General features: G+C 58.2%; 1 protein-coding gene across 2 annotated transcripts in view; it reads left to right on the top strand.

The window, feature by feature from the left end:
* The first annotated feature begins 1,587 nt into the window (after positions 1 to 1,587).
* Positions 1,588 to 11,341, top strand: part of PIK3CD (phosphatidylinositol-4,5-bisphosphate 3-kinase catalytic subunit delta) — a 30,333-nt gene continuing 20,579 nt past the window's right edge. For both annotated transcript variants that reach the window (XM_079778362.1, XM_079778361.1), the window contains exons 1-2: positions 1,588 to 1,760; positions 3,350 to 3,466. The gene's annotated coding sequence lies outside the window, so the exon portion shown is untranslated. The remainder of the gene's footprint in view (positions 1,761 to 3,349; positions 3,467 to 11,341) is intronic.

Raw genomic sequence — 11,341 nt, 5'->3', positions numbered from 1 at the left:
CCCCAGGCTGGGGACCAGGCGTGAGGGGGAAAGAGGTGGGTGGGGAAGCCTGCGCTGAGCCCCGGTTGGATCCCGTAGGATCCCGGGTCTGGCTGGGCGGTCCCCATCTAGTGGCCCAGGCCCTGCCTTCTCCAGGGATTGTGTGTGTGTGTGTGCGTGTGTGTGTGGTCTTGGTGTCTGTGACATTGTGTCAGTTTACATATTGGGTGTGGGGGCTGTGTCTTAGTGGAAGCAGCATCTGTGTGTGTCTCTGGCCTCTGTGACAGAGTGTGAACGTGTAGGAGAGTTCTTCACTGTGAGTGTCTGGCTTGGGAGTGGCCTTCTCTCGTCCTGACAGCCCCCCCCCCCCCCATTTTTTTCCTCCTGGAGACGCCTGGGGTGCTGGGACGCTGGCCCTGACAAGTTTACTGTGTGTGTGTATGGGGGGGTGGGGGGACGCAGAGGTCGAAGAGGGTCTCGGGACCCCCCACGACCCAGCCACCTGGTCCTCTGCTCCCAGGCTTCCGGCTGAGTTTTGCTCCTTGCCCGCCCCGCCTACTGGATGGGGGGGCCCTGCCCTGCCGGCCCCGCCCCCGGAACCCCTGACAGCGGCGGAGACGCAGAGCCGTGGGGCCTCCACCCACTTTCCTCCACTCGCGTCTGCTCCGCCCCATGGGATCCGCCATGGTGGCTCTGACCCTCCCCCCTCCTCCCCTCGCGCTCCACGTGGCGGTGACGCGAAAGCTCATCCACAGGAGCGCGTGGTCCAGGCCCCGCCGCGGCGAGGCTGCGGGGCTGCGCGCGGGCGTGTCGGCCTGTGACCTGTGACCTGTGAGTGCGGCCACGCTCGGGCCCTCGGAGCCTCGTTTTCCCACTCACCACCCCGGGAGGCCGATGCCCACGGCAGTGTGATGCGGGGAAGAGCCGCCGCGCCGGTGTACGTGCAGGGGCGAGCGCATCGGCGCTCGAGCAGTTCATTGTAAAGAAAGACGCGTTAGTGAAAGTCCGGGAAACCCACTTATTCTCTACGCCCGCCCGGGGAGGGGAGCCCCGCGGAAAGGAAGGCCCTGGATTGGAGCCCGGAGCCCGGGGTGGCCAGTTATCGGGTGACCCCGGTTCCGGGTCTGTGACAGGTCCCGCCCTTTCTGGTGATGCCCTGGGAGCCCGGAGCGAAAGGCGATTTGGCGCCCGACCAGCCCTCGCTCCTTTCGCAAATGGCACTTTGCACCCTCTGGCTGCCGGCGGGACACGGGCAGAGGGCGGCGTGCGCCGGCCTCCCGGGGTCGGGCGGGGGCGCGGAGGCTCGGGGATCCGACCCCGCAGGGCGTGCGCGTGCAGCCGGGGCTGGGAAGGGTTTGCCGCCCACGACCGCTCCGCGCCCGGCTCCCGCCTGCGCTCCAGCGCTCCGCCCGGCTCCGGCCGCGAGAATTTGGCGACGGTGCCCGCGCGGCTGCAGGCGCTGGCCCCGCCCCCGCCCGGGACGCCCCGCCCCGCCCGGCGCCCCGCCCCTGGCCCCGCCCCCGCCCCGCCCGGCGCCCCGCCCCTGGCCCCGCCCGCGCCCGCGCCCGCGCCGTCCCGTTGTCCGGGCCCCGCCCCGGGCCGCGCCCCTCCGCCGTGGCCCCGCTCGCCGGCTCCGCGCCGCGGCCTTGCCCTCAGGCCCCCGCGGGCTCCGCGCGGCCGCCAGAGGCTCAGTCTCACCCGCCGCTCGGGGACCGGCCCGCCGCGTCCCCTGGGCAACCGTCTCCAGGGAGACCGGGCCCCGCCCCCGGCACCGACACCCGGTACGGTGCCCACCTGTGCGCGCGGTGGAGGGGTCTCGGTGCCCCCCGCGCCGCCCGCCCCGCCCCGCCCGGCGCCCGGCTTTGTCCGCGGGGCTCCCCGGGGTCCGGGGCGTGGGGGCTGGGGAGGCCGCGGCGGGGGCCGCGCGCTGGTGTGGGCTGCTTGGCGCTCTCCTCCCGGAGTCTCCGGGCACCCCCTTTTGTGCCTCCGGGGGTGGGGCCGGGAGTCGGGGTGTCCCGCGGTCGCCCTGGGTGGGATGAGCCGGGCCTCCGCCGCGCCGGGCGGGCTGTTTACTTGTCAGGGACCCAGCCATCGCTCCGCGTCCTCCCCTCCCCCTGGCCCCGATTCGGGGCTGAGCATCCTGCTCTGTCCGCGCCCGGCCTCGCCTCCCCAGCTTTGCCCTTGAACCCGAAGGGCCCGAGGGCGGCAGACCCAGGTCCGGAGGTCCGGGCGGGCGTGAGAGCCGGAGCCGCAGACCCACCTTTCTCCCGGGAAGAGCCTCCTGCCCGCCGCCCTCTGTGCATTCCGTCCGGCCGCCCGCACTTCCTGACCTGAATTCCGGAGGACTCTCCCCCTCTGGGCTCCATCATGCTCTCCGCTTTGTGTCCCTCGGTGCGAAAGTGCCTTCTCCGCGACCTGTCTCCTTTCCCGGGGACTGAGCTGCCGTGTTTGTTTTTTATTGTTGTTGTTGTTTTTTCGTCCTCTTGTTAACTCCATCCATCACCAAAGGAAGTTATTTCTTCCTTAGCTCTTGGCGCTGACCTCCTGGGTGACAGGGCCGTGGGCAGCCTTTGCCATGTCCCCTGGATGCTGAGTGCGGGGACCACCCACGCCCACGGCCCCAGGCTGCGGGGGGGGGGGGGGGGGTATCGTTGCCTCCAGGAGGCTGGCCGCAGGCAGTTTCAGCTTGTCCTTGGGAAATGCCTTCTCGGAAGGGGTGCCTTTTCCAACAGCGTCCTAGCACTGGGCTCTGTCTCCGGGGAAGGAAGCCAGTGTGCAGGTCCCTTGCTGCCCGCCATGCCAAGTGGGTTCCAGGCGGGAGGTTCCGGGCTGTGGAGGTAGCTGTGCCCAGGGTCCGGGGTCAGGGAAGGGGCAGGTCCTTAGTCCCTCTCTGGGGACAGATTATTTCCAGGAGTGACCCACGGGTGCAGGGAGTGGGCCCCCTCCCCATCTCTGGGAACTGGCCTGGGTCCTCTTTTAGGATGCAATTTGGGTCTTGCATGGGGACCTCAAGTTCAGGAACCTGCTGTTTGCAGCGATTGAATGGAACGCCAACCCAGGCTTGGCTCAGATCACGTACTCCGCTTTCAGAAGCCAAACAAAACCAACAAACAACCCGAAAAAGACGGTCTGAGTCATCCGAATGTATATGTTTGTCTGCTTCGGGCCCTGGACGCGCTCCTGTGGTTTGCTCGGTGCCATCGAAGGAGCTGGGGCTGCACGGCCCACCCAGCAGGATGTGACCGGTTTGCAGAGAGGGAGCCCGGCTGAAACAGTCGCGTTGACGCTGAAGTTTTGCAAGGGAATGCACGGAAGGCTTCTGAGACTCTTACATTTTTTTCTTTTCTCCCCCCCCCCCCCCCCCCCACAGATAAGGAGCGCTCAGAGTCAAGCAAGGACGGAATGACGCTCACTGGTTCCAGCAAATCTTTGATCTGCCAGGCACAGGGGCCTCTGCCGCTGGTCGTTCTTGGACCCTTCCAGAGAGGTAGGTTGGGCGAAGGAGACCAGCGGCATGCTGGGAGAAGGAGCGACGTTATTTTGTGTATAAGTTGAAATTGGAATGTGACCCTCCGCCCTCCCTGGCCACTCAGCCAAAGGAGAACCGTTCGGTAGGACGAGAGCTGAGAGAGAACAACCCGAATTTGCGTTATGAGCCCGTAAGCGGGAAGTGAACTAGACCTTAGCCAGATTCCCAAGAGAGGATGCTGCTGCCCGGGACAGGAAGGGATGGGAGCTCCGGGGAGCCCTGGGGCCCATGATTCAGCTGCAATAGCTGGTATCGGACTTGCCCCAGCCCTGGTAGAATTGGGCTGGCTTATTTCAGGAGAGAAAAAGTAAAACATCCTTCCAAAGGAACTGGCTGAATGTTGATAACTCGGTATCTTGCTTCTCAAGGAGTCCTTACCGGGGACATTCTGTTTCTCCAGAGAGTTGGCAGGCACTGTATCAGTAATAGGATGCTCCTCGGAGCTTCTAGAACATTAGCCTGGAGGATGAATGCAGTCCTTTCATTGTGCCAGTGAAGAAACTGAGGCCAGAGACTGACATTGGCTGGGCACCCCACTCTGGCGTCTGGGAGTAGCTGAGTATGGTTGGGGAGCTCCCGGGTGGATAGGCTGCGGCCCCCTTTGCAAGTTCTGTGGGTGCGTATGTATCCTGTGGGCACACAGCTCATCCCTCCTTGCCCAGATGCTTGAACAGCTACAGTCATTTCAGGATGGAAAGGGTGTGGGTTATAGCGGGGTATCATCCTTGGAGGCCCCCCCTTAACCTCATTTTCTCTAGATCTTCATTGGTACTTTTCCAAATTTTTTTTGTTACATGTGGATCTCTTTTAAAAGACCAAAATATTTAGCAGAATTTTAACCCCTAAAGCAGGTAAACATAGCCACTGTGTCATAGGCCAAGAGATTGGCCCATAATTCCTTGCACCTCGCACCCCCCCCCCCCACCCTCTGGAGGTCTCGGGTGCTTTCCCGGGACCCCAGGCCTGGAGCACAGGAGAAGCCCGGGGCTAGTGTGGACCTGTGCTGCCGTGATTCGAGTTTCTTCTGCACACCGTGGTGCTTGCTTCAGAAGATCCCTTTAAGAATAATTTTTTAACCCTCAATGATTTTATTTATAAGAATACCCATTTACTGTAAAAAATTTGCAAAATGAAAAAAAAAAATGCAAGCATAACTCTTCTGTAACTCCCCCCACCCGGCACCAACCATTGTCTCCTTGTGGGAATATCCTCCCCGACCCACACGTCTTCTGTGTGTATCTTTGGAAACTTGGTTTTACTTATTGTAAGTATTATTGCGGACTTCCACACGAGCATACCTGATTGTATGTGTTTGTTTCTGCTGTTTCAAAAGCCCACTAGAATGAGAGTAAAGAAAAAGTACAGGATGAGAGAGGAGGAGGGATGTGAGCGAAAATGTTGACAGGTACTGAACAGGTCAGGGAAGAGAGGCCGAGCAGAGAGCACTGAATGCCCTGTGTTGTGGGGGAACAAGCTGATGTGTCCAGAGGACCCCCCCCCCAAGGCTCAAGAATGGGGGCTGCAGAGTGTTCCCGACCTGGCATGGAGGGTGGTGGGAAGCAAGAAGATGGTTGGAAGTGTGTGTAGAGCCACAGGTGCCTTGCTCAGCCCACAGCCAGGGGCTCCATCTCCTGCGAGGTTTCCTGAGGCAGCGTTGGGCCAGCTGGGGGCAGGGGAGGCTGAGGAGGCACCCACCGCCCAAGAACAGGAGGATCCAGGGACACCCTCTCCTGGTTGGCTCCCGACCACCGACCGCCGTGCAGCCCGGCTCAGCCCCACCCTCCAGGCAGGGCCTTGAAGACCTTCTTTCTGAGAACATGGACCTCGTGAGAAAAACGACCCTCGGATACTGACATGGAGGGGGACCCTGTTGAGAAGCTAGGCTGCTACTTCGTCCCTTCGTAGCGACACCTACGAGCAGCTAGCCCTACCTGTGCGCAAACAGCGTGGGGCGCCTCGCTCTGCGACTTCAGCGGCCGCTGTGGGTCATCGCACACGGCACGAGGCCTCGGCCGGGAAGGACAGAGACCCCACCACGCAGAAAGAAGGGATTCAGAAGTCAGAGACATGGTTGGTTTAAAAAAGGGAACATTCGTAAAACAGGAATAAGCTATTGGATATAAAACTGTGATAGTTGTAGTAAAAATTTCCATGGGATAGAGCTGGAAGATTGAAAAATAAATTTCTAGGGAAGATAAGGAAATTAGAGAATCCGCTCGGGAGGCCCCAATATCCATCTCATAGGAGCTCAAGAAAAAGAGGGGAGAGAAACGGAGGAGGGGACGTTATCCAAGAAACTACAGGAGAAAATTCTAGAACTGAAGGAGTCCCCGCGTTAAGCGTCTCTGAGTAGTACTCAGCACAATGAATAATGAAAGAAGCAGTACGTCAAAGAATGCGATGTGCCACAGGACATCATTATGAACTCCCAAAGCGCCAGAGATAGAGAAAAGTTACAAAAAGCCGACAGAGACAAAAGCGGCCACAGAGAGCAGGCCAGGGAACAGAATGGCACTGGACTGGACAGAAGCAACACGAGCCGCGGCAGCTCTTTCAAATTTCCAAGGGAAGTTCCTTCCCCGCCCAGAATTCTGTAATTGTCATCCCAGGCACAATAACAGAATAAAGGCATTCTTCAGGCATGGATTTTCAAAAACTTGACACGCCCCTCCGCCCCCTCAGTGACTCTTTTCAAGGAAGATCCTGGAGGATGTGCTCCAGTGAAATGAGAACGTAAACCACGGAAGAGGGACAGGAGCACAATGTGCAATTGTCTCGTTCCCATGTGGCTCCGCTGCCAAAGGGCCTGCGGTATCTCGGCCGTTATCTTACCGAGGCTCGGAGCGGTGAGGAAAAAGAGACACTTACCCCACCAGGGGGCCTGAAAGCCAGTCCCTTCCAAGCCTCCCCCGTCGCCAGGACCTGTGGCCTGGGCTCCGCTGAGGAGATGCCCTGATGTCATCCTTGACACAGGAGAGCGGATGATGGATGGGCTGTGTCCGCGCAGCCGTGAGGGGCAGCAAGGTCACGTCCTTGGCGCAGCAGCGGCAGGGGCGCCAACGGGCACCCAGCTCTCAGTGGCCATGGGAGGCGTTTCGCCATCAGACGTTCCGCGGGGAGTTCCCGTCGTGGGCCGCCGTTATATTTCTCTTCTCGTCCAGCTCTTTGTTTTTCCCAGACTTGATAGTGGCCTCATCTTTTTGTGGGCTTCGTTTTCAATGTACTGATCACTCATCCTTCCCCACACCCTCCAGGGGAACTGGGACCTCCTCCCTGGCCACCAGCTCCTCTCCTGCTCAGGCTCACCGGTGAGCCGTGGCTTCTTTACCTGCAACCGAGTCCCCTGGCTGGTGGCGAGACCAGGCGGTGAAGGGAATGCCTGTGATGGGTCAGAGAAGTCCCAGTTCTACAGCCGTGTGGCTGGTCTGGGAGCAAGCAGCCCATCCTCGGAGCAGGATCGAAAGGGAGCTGGTGGCTTATCTGAGGTATTGGCTGCATTTTGAGGAGTTTTATAGCTCTGTTGGAGAGTTTGCGGGGGGGGGGGGGGGGGGCGCGGGACTACATATCCGTACACAGAAAACAAAATGAAAAGTGAGGCAACTATCAACTACAGGAATAACAAAAAGTTGAACAAGAAAGGAAATGAAATCATAGCACACTGAGTGGCCTGGCTTTGAACAATGTTTACGTGGTAAGCGCTGATGTTTGATTGACGAGAAACGACCCCATGGCTGTATTCTGAAGACGGGCGAGAGGATGTGTGCGTGTGTACTTGTAGGGAAGCACTAACTCACCTTAGGGTAAGACGTTCAAAGTTGAAAACCCGGAAATACCAGTGCAAACCTACTGTTTGGAAATGTAGAGATGAAAATCCAAAGAAACACCTGAAATTGGGATGGTGTGTCTGCTTGTGGAGGTCAGGGGACTGTTTTTTTTTTTTTTTTTTGCTGCAAGCATTTTAGTTTTAAGCAATTATTCTTCTTTTTTTTAATCCTCACCCAAGGATATGCCCTTTACTGATCTTTAGAGAAAGAAAAGGGTGGGGGGGGGGGGGAGAGAGAGAGAGAAAGAAAGAAAGAAATATTGATCGACCACCTCTCGTATGAGCCGGGAATGGGAATCAAACCCCCAACCCAGGTACGTGCCCTGACCGGGAATTCAACCCACAGCCTTTTGGTATATGGGCTGTTGCTCCAACCCACTGAGCCCCCCAGCCAGGGCTGGTGGTAAGTAATTTTAACCATCATCTGCTTGCATAACTTTCAAGGATATTAACTTTGAAAAGTCCTTATTGTGACGTCCACATGCACCCATAGGACAGCTGTTTCCATTTTCTCGATGCGGCGTGCTGCCCTGGAGGACGGGGGTGTGTTTGGTGTCCTTCGGTGTTGGGAATACTCGCAGTGCAGCGTGCTCGGGCGCCCTGGTGACCTCACCCACTCCTTTAAGTTCGCGTGTGATCGGCGACTTAGTCATTTCCCTATTACTTTAGACTTATCACTTCTACAAACAATACCACAATGGGTACCTTGGTGCGTGGAGTTTTTTTAACCTTTGAATTGCTTCCTTAGGACAGTTCCTGAATTCCCCGCACTTCCAGGCCTGAGACCCTGGGCCTTCCTATTGATTGGGGGGTGCAGCGTCGGGGGATCCACTTGGGTGCAGCCCCTCCCCCGTGGGCCTGGAGCTGAGCATCAGGGAGATAGTTGGGATAGGACTTTGCAGGCCACGGTTCATGTTTTCTGACAGCAGCAGGGGTCAGAAGTCTTTTTTACTTTTTTCATATAAAACAAAATCTCCAGATCCACACCTCTCCCTTTTGATGTCTGTCTTGCTTTCCCCCATTGAAGAGACTTTTTCCTTTTTAAGTATTCAAATGATAAGCCACTGTTCTTAAATTTTTTTAAAAAAAAGTTATGGTCCTGTTGAAAATTATGGCCTCGCCCTGGTCATTTGCTCAGTGGTTAGAGCATCGGTCCACGGACTGAAGAGTCCTGGGTTTGATTCTGGTCACGGGCATATACCTGGGTTGTGGGCACATCCCCAGTAGGGGTTGTGCAGGAGGCAGTATGGCCTCAAGGGAGACACCTTTAAAATGAGGAAATGAGGGCGGGTAGACATTTAAAAAAGGAAGACACACCAGGCCTGGCCTGGCGGCTCCGATGGTCAGAGTGTCACCCCCCACAGGCCGAGGTTGCTGGTTCAATCCCTGGTCAAGACACATACAAGAATCCACCAATGAATCCACCAATGAATGCATAACTGAGCGGAACAACCAAGTCAGTCTCTCTCAAAGCAATAAATAAAATAAAGTTTAAAAAAGAAAAGGAGGAAGAAAATTTAAAAAATAACCGGGAGGCAGAAGTGGGCAGACAAGAAACGCGGGCGGCTTGCGGCCTCAGCTTCCTCCCCAGGCGGACGTCTGTGGGTAACGGCGCTCTGTCTCCCCCATCCTCACCCTGCCCTCCGCTCCTTCCTCCTGCGGCAGGAGCCCTGCCTTCCTAGCCCGGCCTTGGGGACGTCCCCTTGCCCGGCCTCGGCTCCTGGAGGTTCCCGCCCCTTCCCTTTTGGTCGTGTCCCCCCCCCAGCCGACCACCCCGGACAGAGCTGTGCTGGACGCCCTGGCCCGCCTCCCTCTGGCTGTGGCCGACGGCTTCGGTGGGGGCCTCGTCCTGTCCTGAGGGCCACCGTGGCCACGGGCAGGGAGGAAGCTGGGAGACGGGGCCTCCCCGAGGGACACACTGCCGTGCTCCCGTGAAAGGTTTCATATTTTGAAAAACAGCACATCTATCCTGAGACCACCTGTTGGGGGCCCTGGACCATTCCCTTTTCCTTCTGGTTGTAGCTTTAGTTCTTTGTCTAGAAGGTTCCGAAGGACAGGAAAGGTCAAGGCCAAAGTGCCCGCCCCTCGGCAGAGGCAGAGGATGGGGCGTGCCGTGGCCTGGAGGGCCAGCCCATCCATCTAGCGCCGTGGTCGGCAAACCGCGGCTCGCGAGCCACATGCCGCTCTTTGGCCCCGTGAGTGTGGTGGCTCTTCCACAAAATACCACGGCCTGGGCGAGTCTATTTTGAAGAAGTGGCGTTAGAAGAAGTTTTAAGTTTAAAAAACTTGGCTCTCAAAAGAAATTTCCATCGTTGTACTGTTGGTATTTGGCTCTGTTGGCTAATGAGTTTGCCAACACTGGTCTAGCCTGGCCTGGGGCCCTGGGCCGAACGCCTTTCCCACTTCCATTCTTGCCTCCCTCCCTCCCACTGCCTCACAGCAGCCACGGTGTCTTCAGTGTAAGGTGTAAATCAGGCGTGTCAGTGTCTGCTGGACACCAGGGACTTCCCGGCATCGGTGACAGGCCCGCACTCCTCACGCGGCGCCCCCTGCAGGCTCCACTCTCCCCGCCGGTCAGCTCGCCTTCAGGCCTCGACTCCAGGACCCTGACCTCAGGGCCTCCGCACGGCCCGTGCCCGCCGCCTGGAACCTGTTTCTTAGAGCTTTTCTGGATCCCCCTCCTCATTTGAACCTCAATCCCCACAGTCTCACGTGAGGACCCTTCCCTGACGAGACCCTCCCTGCAAGCTCATTCTTATTCCATTTCGACTCTTTTACTCTCGGAAGTCGGCCTGTTTCCCCACTGTCCTTCCTTGTTTTGTCTCCCCTGTTAGACTAAACACCCCGTGGGAGCGGGGTGGTGCTGCCCCCGTCCCCTCACCTCCCCTGGTGCTCAAATCGGTATTTGATGAATGAATGAATGAATGAATGAATGAGCAGGACCTGGCCTTCTGGGTCAGAGAGAGGCCCTTCCGTCCTCTTTCCCGGGGTCTCCAGGAGGGCCTTTCCTCGCAGCCAGGGCAGGGGCTGGTGTCTAGAAGCTCCTTCAAGGTGGACGTGCAGGAGCTCGCCGGGAAGTGGGGGCTCCGGGTAAAGACCTTCGACTCCGTTTCTGAGGTGCCCGCTTGCATCTGGCTCCCACAGAAGTCGGGCGATAGGAAGAGTGTCCATGTCATTCTCTGCGGGAGACAGAACACTTGGTTAGAAGCACTTTTTAAAATATATATGTTTTTCTTGATGTCAGCGAGGAAGGGAGAGGGAGAGAGAGATAGAAACATCAGTGATGAGAGAGAATCATTGAACGGCTGCCTCCTGCTCACCCCACACTGGGGATCAAGCCCACTGACCAGAATCGAACCTGGGACCCTTCAGTCCGCAGGCCGACGCTCTATCCACTGAGCCACACCGGCCAGGGCTAGAAGGACTATTTGAGGCTGAGAAGGACCTGGAAGTAACCTCAGGTCAAGAGGTCCAGGTGCGGACTCCCTCCGCGCAGGACAGTGCAGAAGGCTGGCCGGGGGCCCCTGCCCCTCGCCACGGTGCCTGCTGGTCTTGTCTCCTCCCAGCCGGGTGGATGTAGGTACGTGGACGATGTGTATAACCACCTTCTAGGAGTTTCTGAGACCCCTTCTCTTGGGCTCTGGGGTTGTAACTTTCAGCGCTGAAATCAGGCGTTGGGCAGAGGTTTTGTCTTGGGATTAACGAGCATCTCGCGCTGTAGACAGGTTGGAGGGATGACCCGGGGACCATGTCAGACTCGAGGGCTAACACGGGCCAAATACATGAGGCACGCGCCTGTGGGCCCCGAGTTGGACATGTTTGCTCCAGGGTGACTTCCGGAGGCACCTGCTGGCCGAGGGCGCTCAGGGAGGAGGTGTGTATTGCTCAGGGAAGTGGGACACGTTTCTCTTTTCCCCGCGGCCTGTCCCCTCGCACGCCTGCTGGCTGCAGCACCAAACAGCCTGTCGCTGTACGTTGACAAAAGCCTGGCAGCGGCTCCTGGTTGGAGC

This window comes from Cnephaeus nilssonii (genome assembly GCF_951640355.1).
Source record: "Cnephaeus nilssonii genome assembly, chromosome: 7".
In the NCBI taxonomy this organism is placed as follows: domain Eukaryota; kingdom Metazoa; phylum Chordata; class Mammalia; order Chiroptera; family Vespertilionidae; genus Cnephaeus; species Cnephaeus nilssonii.
Note: the sequence above shows the minus strand (reverse complement) of the source record. Positions and strands in the feature narration are given on the sequence as shown.